The 7,035-nt window shown below is 44.8% G+C and overlaps 1 protein-coding gene across 2 annotated transcripts in view; it reads right to left on the reverse strand.

Moving 5' to 3' along the window:
* Positions 1-2,645, reverse strand: part of LOC122119695 (zinc finger protein 26-like) — a 31,096-nt gene extending 28,451 nt beyond the window's left edge. For both annotated transcript variants that reach the window (XM_042693727.1, XM_042693726.1), the window contains exon 1: positions 2,513-2,645. The gene's annotated coding sequence lies outside the window, so the exon portion shown is untranslated. The remainder of the gene's footprint in view (positions 1-2,512) is intronic.
* Between the last annotated feature and the right edge of the window lie 4,390 nt (positions 2,646-7,035).

Genomic DNA, 7,035 nt, shown 5'->3' on the forward strand with positions numbered 1-7,035 from the left:
GCTGTATTTTTTTCCAACATATATTTTTGACTCCCTTGTCAAAAATCAAATGGCTCTACGCATATGGGTTTATTTTAGGGTCTTTTAGTCTGTTTTTGTACTAATACCAAGCTGTTTGTGTTACTATGGCTCTGTGGTAAAGTTTGAAAGCTGGAATGCTGATACCCCCAGCACTGCTTTTTTTTTCTTGATTAAATCAAGCTAAAAAGTTTCTGCACAGAAAAGGACAGTTCCTATGCTAAAAAAGAAGGGTACAGGATGAGACAAGATCTTTGCCAACTGTACTCTGACAAGGGCCTAACATCCAGAAAATACGAGGAGCTCAAAACTAATCACCCAAAGAATCAATATCCCAATTAATAAAATTGGCAAAGATCTAAACAGACGTCTCCAAAGAAGTAAATTGGTCAATAAACACATGAAAAAAAAGAGCATGCATCACTGGCCATGAGGGAAATGCAAATCAAAATAACATTGAGATTCTATCTCATCCCAGTAATTAAGAATGGACATCAAAAATACGACTCTAAGTCCCAGTGGTTCATGCCTATAATCCTAGCTAATCAGGAGGGTAAGATCTGAAGACCACAGTTCAGAGCCAGCCCAGACAGGAAATGCAATGAGACTCTTATCTCCAATTAACCACCAAAAAACTTGTGGTTCAAGTGGCAGAGCTCCAGTCTTAAGTGAAAAATGTCAGGGAGAGTGCTCAGGCCCTGAGTTCAAGCGCCAGCACACACAAAAAAATTCATCCATCAGGAAGAACAGGAAGAAAAATAAATGGTATTATGTCATTTGCAGGAAAATGTACAGACCAGGAGAAAATGCAGGCTCAGAGAGACAAAGGACACATTTTATCTTATATGTAGAAGTTATATCTAAATTATAAACATGTATGAAAATATATACTGGATCAATGCATACACACACACACACACACACACACAAAGAAATTGGCTAAAGTATGCTATACCAAGGAGAGGATCCTAATGGTGTAACTTCTTTGAACAACTAACTTACAGTTTAACAAAATGAATGCCAAGAAACTGAAACATTTGGGGGGTAAGGGGAAGAGCTCAGAGAGAGAGGAGCAGAGAAATGGAGAGAGGAAGAGTGGGTGATGTATGCAATGCATGCATGTGAAAATGGAACCAGGTAACTTAAGGAGATGGAGTTGGGAGAAATGGGGAGAAAAGAGTGGCATTGTAAAGGTGCGCTGTTCTTATAAACTGACATGTTAAATTGAAACCCCTTTGTACAACTAAACATCTTTTAATTAAAAATAAGTAAAATAAGCCAGGTGCCAGTGGCTCATGCCTGTAATCCTAGCTACTCAGGAGACTCAGATCTTCGGATCACAGAAGCCAGCCCAGGCTAGAAAGTCCGTAAGACTTAATCTCCAATTAACCACAGAAAACCAGAAGTAGTGCTGGTGTGGCTCAAAGTGGTAGAACACTAGCCTTGAGCAAAAGAGCTCAGGGACAGCACTCATGCCCTGAGTTCAAGCCCCACGACCAACCAAAAAAAAAAAAAGTAAAATAAAAAGGTTTTAGGACACACCACTGAAAAGGGGGGTGGAAAGGAGGGGCGCAACATGTTCATGGTGGAGGGAGTAAAGAAGTTCAAAGCACACTATATGCATTATAGAATTATCACAGTGAAACTCCTTCAGATTAATGTATTCCTAAAGGAAAAAATTGTTTTAATTAAAAACAAAGTTTTAGAGGTTGGGGCATGGCTCAAGTGACAGAGTCTGCAAGAGAAGAAATGTGATATTTGTCTTTCCCAGCTTGCCTCATTTCACGTAATATGATGATCCCTAATTACATCCAATTTACTTCTGTGCCAATACAAAAGTACTTGTACTTAACTCAGGGCCTGGGCTCTATCCCTGAGCTTTTTCCACTCAAGGCTGGTGCTCTACCATTTGAGCCACAGCTCCACTTCCAGATTTTTGGTGATTCACTGGGGATAAGAGTCTCACAAACTTTTCTGCCCGGCATGGCTTTGAACTGTGTTCCTCAGATCTCAGCCTCCTGAGTTAATTAGGATTACAGGTATGATCCACTGGCTTCTGTCATGGCATCTAGACTCTTTTACTTCATGGAAAAACTTTTGGTATTCATACAGAGAAATATCCAAACCTAAGTGCCTGAACTTTTCGTTTTCAAAAGTAAATACAAGTCTTGCAACAACAATGCCAAACTGTCGGACGAAACAGCTACAAACACAGGATGACAATCCCCCTTTGAGAGAGCCAAGGAGAGCCTCACACCTGCAAATCCCAGCTATTCGGGAGGCACTAGTAGGAGGATCGAGGACAGAGGCCAGCCCCGCCCCCTTCCCCAGAAAAGCCAAGATCCCGAGAACTAAAGCCAAAGAAGGTCTGGGGGGCGTGGCTCAAAGGTAGAGCTGCTGGCCGGCCCTGAGTTCAAATCCTAGTGAGGCAAGAAACAACAAAAAACAAAAAAACAAAAAAAAACCTTAGAAACCACGTTCACCCGGAGCTCACCAGAAAACGGCAGAAGGACCCCGGAGGCTGTTCTGCACCGACCTCAAACCGCGGCTATTCGGTCCCTTCAGGAAAACAATTAACAAAAGGTTACTTAAGACCAGGTGTAGGGGAGGAGGGACGCACGGCGGGCGAGAACCCCCCGCGCATGCGCACATCGCGCCGCGCCGCGGCCCAACCCTGGCTCCTCGCTGGGAACCCAGGCCCTGGAGAGCGCCGGAGCGGGAAGGACCCGGATGTCGGGGGCCTAACGTACCGAGCCTAAGAACGCTCGTTCTGAGTGAACCCCGTTATCCGTCGCACACATCTTCCATCCCCCATCTTAATCACAAGGTTCTCACCCGAAGCCGCCCCAGACTGGATAAGCACCGAAAAAGAAAAATAAATTAAAAAATTAAAAATAGCAGTAAGGGGGTTGCGGAGGGGCGGGGGGGGGGGGAGAGGAAGCGTTGGTGACGTCACTTCCGCTCACCACAGAATGAATCCGGGCTGCAACCCGCCTAAGGGCAGCGAGTTTGGACCGCCTCTGGAGAGAAGTCATTGGTTCCTACTGGGAGGGGACCGGTGTTCCACGGAGGCTTCTCCGTGAGTGGGCTGCCCGCGGAGCCCCACACACACGGCAGGCTGAGCTTAGAGCGAGGACGCTCCAGACCTAGTGCATGGATCCTAGAACAGAAAGGCAGGCGTTGGGGTGGGATCACCCCTAGGATGCAAACAAAAACCTCTCTCCAGTGCTCTGCATTTTTCAGCCTGTGATTTTTTTCTTTTTTTGTGGTTGTCATGGATGTTAATCTATGAAATGGTCTATCTTCTACATTCAATCACGATGTTGATTTTTTTGTCTTTCGTGGGTCTTGAACTCGGCCTGGGCGCTGTCCCTCAGCTCTTCAGCTGGAGGCTAGCGCTCTACCACTTGAGCTACAGCGCTACTTCCGGCTTTTTTTCTGCTTCTGTGGTGCTGAGGAATCGAACCCAGGGTCTCATGCATGCGAGGCAAGCACTCTGCCACTGAGCCACCTTCCCACCCTGACTCCTTTTTGTCCCGCTTCCGGAGCTGGGATGGAACCCAGAGCCTCCTGCCTAAGCTCAACGCTGAGCCACAGCCCCAACTCATTTCTTCAGCCCTAATGCTTGCTCCTTTCATTTCTCAATACTTTTGTGTGTTTTACAAGCCAACTTTTTCAAGTTCTTTTTTTTTTTTACTTTTCTTTTTTGATACTTTTTTTTTCTAGTACTCATGTTTGTTGTGATTTCAGGTGCCTGGCCTTTTCAGGGGTTCAATAAATTTATACCAGCCGGGAGCCAGTCGTTCACGCCTGTCATCCTAGCTACTCAGTAGGCTGAGATCTGAGGACCACGGGTTCAAAGCCAGCCTGGGCAGGAAAGTCCGTGAGACTCTTCTCTCCAATAAAACCACTAAAAAACCGGAAGTAGTGCTGTTGCTCAAGAGGTAGAGCACTCACCTTGAGCTGAAGAGCTGAGGGACAGTGCCGAAGCCCAGAGTTCAAGCCCTACGACCGAGCAAAAAAAAAAAGTCAATAGCACATTTTATCGAGAACTGTTCACGATATCAAGTGTTTTACACAACTGTCAAGATCTTGTCTTGCTTTTTTTTTCTTTGATGTACAATATATCATTATTCTGTAGCTACTTAAAGCTTCTTCTGGTTTCCAACTTTGCTTAAAGCTTTTTTCAGCTAGGCAGCAGTAGCTCACTCCTATAATCCTAGCTACTCAGGAGGCTGAGATTTGAGGATCGTGGAAGAAAGTTGGTGAGTCTCTTATCTCCAATTAACCACCAAAAAAACATAAGTACAGCTGTGGCTCATGTGACAGAGACAGCACCAGACCTTGAGTTCAAGCCCCAGAACTGGCACCAAAAAAATAAGCTATCTTCAGGTAAAACAGGTTCTGATGGGGGAGATCAGCTACCAGTGGGGGAAGGGAGCGACCAGTTAAGAGAGAATGAGGTTGAATATAGTCAAGTTTATTTGCATATATGAAAATAGAACAATAGAAACTGTTGAAACTTTTAAGAAAGGGGAGAGGAATGAGGGAGCATCACAAAGGAAGGAGAGTGGATCCAAATACATTATTGACATATTTGGAAATATCATAACTAGCTAGCTAGTAGCTCCCACCTATCCTAGCTACTCTGGAGCTGAGATCTGAGAATTGCAGTTTTGTTTTTTGTGTTTTGTCAGTCACGGGTCTTGAATTCTGGACCTGGGCACTGTCCTTCAGCTCTTCAGCTCAAGGCAAGCGCTCTACCACTTGAGGAACAGCGCTACTTCCAGTTTTCTGGTGGTTAACTGAGATGAGTCTCACAGAGATTCCTCCCCAGGCTGGCTTTAAATGACAATCCTCCAGATCTCAGCCTCCTGAGTAGCTAGGAATACAGGTGTGAGCCTCCGGTGCCCAGCAGGATTGCTGTTTAAAACCAGCCTGGGGAGGACTCATCTCTTGTTAATCAGGAAAAAGTCAGAGTTGGATCTGTCTCTCAAGAAGGAGAGTATCAGCTTTGAGTAAGAAAATGTAAAGGACGACACCCAGGAACTGAGCTCAAGCCCCATCATTGGCACAGGAAAAAAAAAAAGTAATGAGTGTTATATTCCCAGTGGCCTCATACTCCTGCTAGGAAACTCCAATTCCTGCTCAGGAAACAATAAAATCACAATATAATTACCTTGCATAGACAAAAGCTTCGATGTAAACTTTGAGAATTTCCATGACATACAATAATACAGGATTTTATGATGAAGAAAAAAATTCTTGGGCTGGGAATGTGGCTTACTGGTAGCATGCTTGCCTAGCACACATGAAGCCCTAGATTCAATTCGTCAGTACCACATACACGGAAAAAGCCAGAAGGGCACTGTGGCTCGAGTGGTACAGTGCAGCCTTGAGCAAAAAAAGCTCAGGGACATTGCCCAGGCCCTAGGTTTAAGCCCCAGGACTGGCAAAAAGAAAAATTGTGCTGAAGCCTGAATTCAAGGCCTGGGCTCTGTCCTTGAGTTTGTTTCTATGCTCAAGGATAGTGCTCTACCACTTGACCCACAGGCTCGACTTCCAGCTTCTTTAGTGGTGAATTAGAGATAAGAGACCCATGGACTTTCCTGCCCCAGCTGGCTTCAAACTTTGATCCTAAGATCTCGGCCTCCAAAGTAGCTAGGATTACAGGCACGAGCCACCAGTGCCTGCCCAAATATTTCTAATACTTAATCTACCATTTTGACAGTGCACCAATATGGTTATCAAAAGCTTTACATGTCATTATGAATATATTGGTTGTTTTTTTTTAAGGAAGGCATTTCTAAAAACTTTTCTAGGGATTCACATCTGTTATATGTGTGCTGTATGTGCAAACACAGCTACATAGGTGTATTGGGCCTGAACTCAGGGCTTCTTGCTCTCACATAGCCATTTTTCACAAGGTGGATGCCCCACCTGTCTTTTTTGCTTGTCAATTGGAAATAAGAGTCTCAAGGATTTGTCTGCCCTCACTGTTTTGAACCATGATCTCAACCTCCTGAGTAGCTAGGATTACAGACATGAGCCACCAGGGCCCAGCTTCAGGTGAGTATTCTTTGGAGAGGTACTTGGTACTCTTCCAACAGGCTTAATGAAGGGGTCATGTAGCAATCTCTGCAGGTTATCATCTAGGGTGCAGTCAGCCTTGAACTGTGGGCAGTAACTCCTATACCTGAAAGAACTGAATGAGTCCCAACACATTCTTCCAGAAACCATGATCCCAAATCCCAATAAACACCTTTGCAGCCATGTGTGGAGAAAGAAAATAAGCTGAATACAGTGGCTCCTACTTGTAGTCTCAGCTTTTTGGGAGCCTGAATTTAGAAAGGATAGCCATTTGATACAGGATGGTACAAAACAGCTAATGAGACCCCATCTTAGTCAATAAGCCAAGCAAGGTAATTCATACCTGTGGTTCCATATGCTACAGCTAGAACTACAGTCTGAGGCCGGTCCTGTGCAAAAAACCCAAGGCCTTTTCTGAAAAATAACCTAAGCAAAAAGGGCTGGTGTGGCTCCAGTTATAAAATACCTGCTTAGCAAGCCACAGTACCCTTAAGTGAAACCTCAGTACCTTTTCACAGAAAAATCTAGGTACCAGCCGGGTGCCAGTAGCTCACGCCTGTAATCCTAGCTACTCAGAAGGCTGAGATCTGAGGATCGTTGTTGAAAGCCAGCCTGGGCAAGAAAGTCCGTGAAATTCTTATCTCTAATAAACCACCAGAAAACAGGAAGTGGCGCTGTAGCACAAGTGGTAGAGCGCTAGCTTTGAGCTGAAGAGCTGAGGGACAGCGCCAGCCCTGAGTTCAAACCCCACAACTGACCAAAAAAAAAAATCTAGGTACCAAACCAGACACTGTATGATAAATAAGACCCAAAGAACAAAGGTTTTAGGGTAATGGAGTGCATAAATTCCCAAGACTTGGGGGGTTGGGAGGAAGGGTACCTAGATCTGAAGATAGAGAGCTACTGCCTAGGCAAGCCAAGTTCAAA

Source organism: Dipodomys spectabilis, unplaced genomic scaffold, assembly GCF_019054845.1.
Source record: "Dipodomys spectabilis isolate Male_0828 unplaced genomic scaffold, ASM1905484v1 ptg000173l, whole genome shotgun sequence".
Classification (NCBI taxonomy): Eukaryota; Metazoa; Chordata; class Mammalia; order Rodentia; family Heteromyidae; genus Dipodomys; species Dipodomys spectabilis.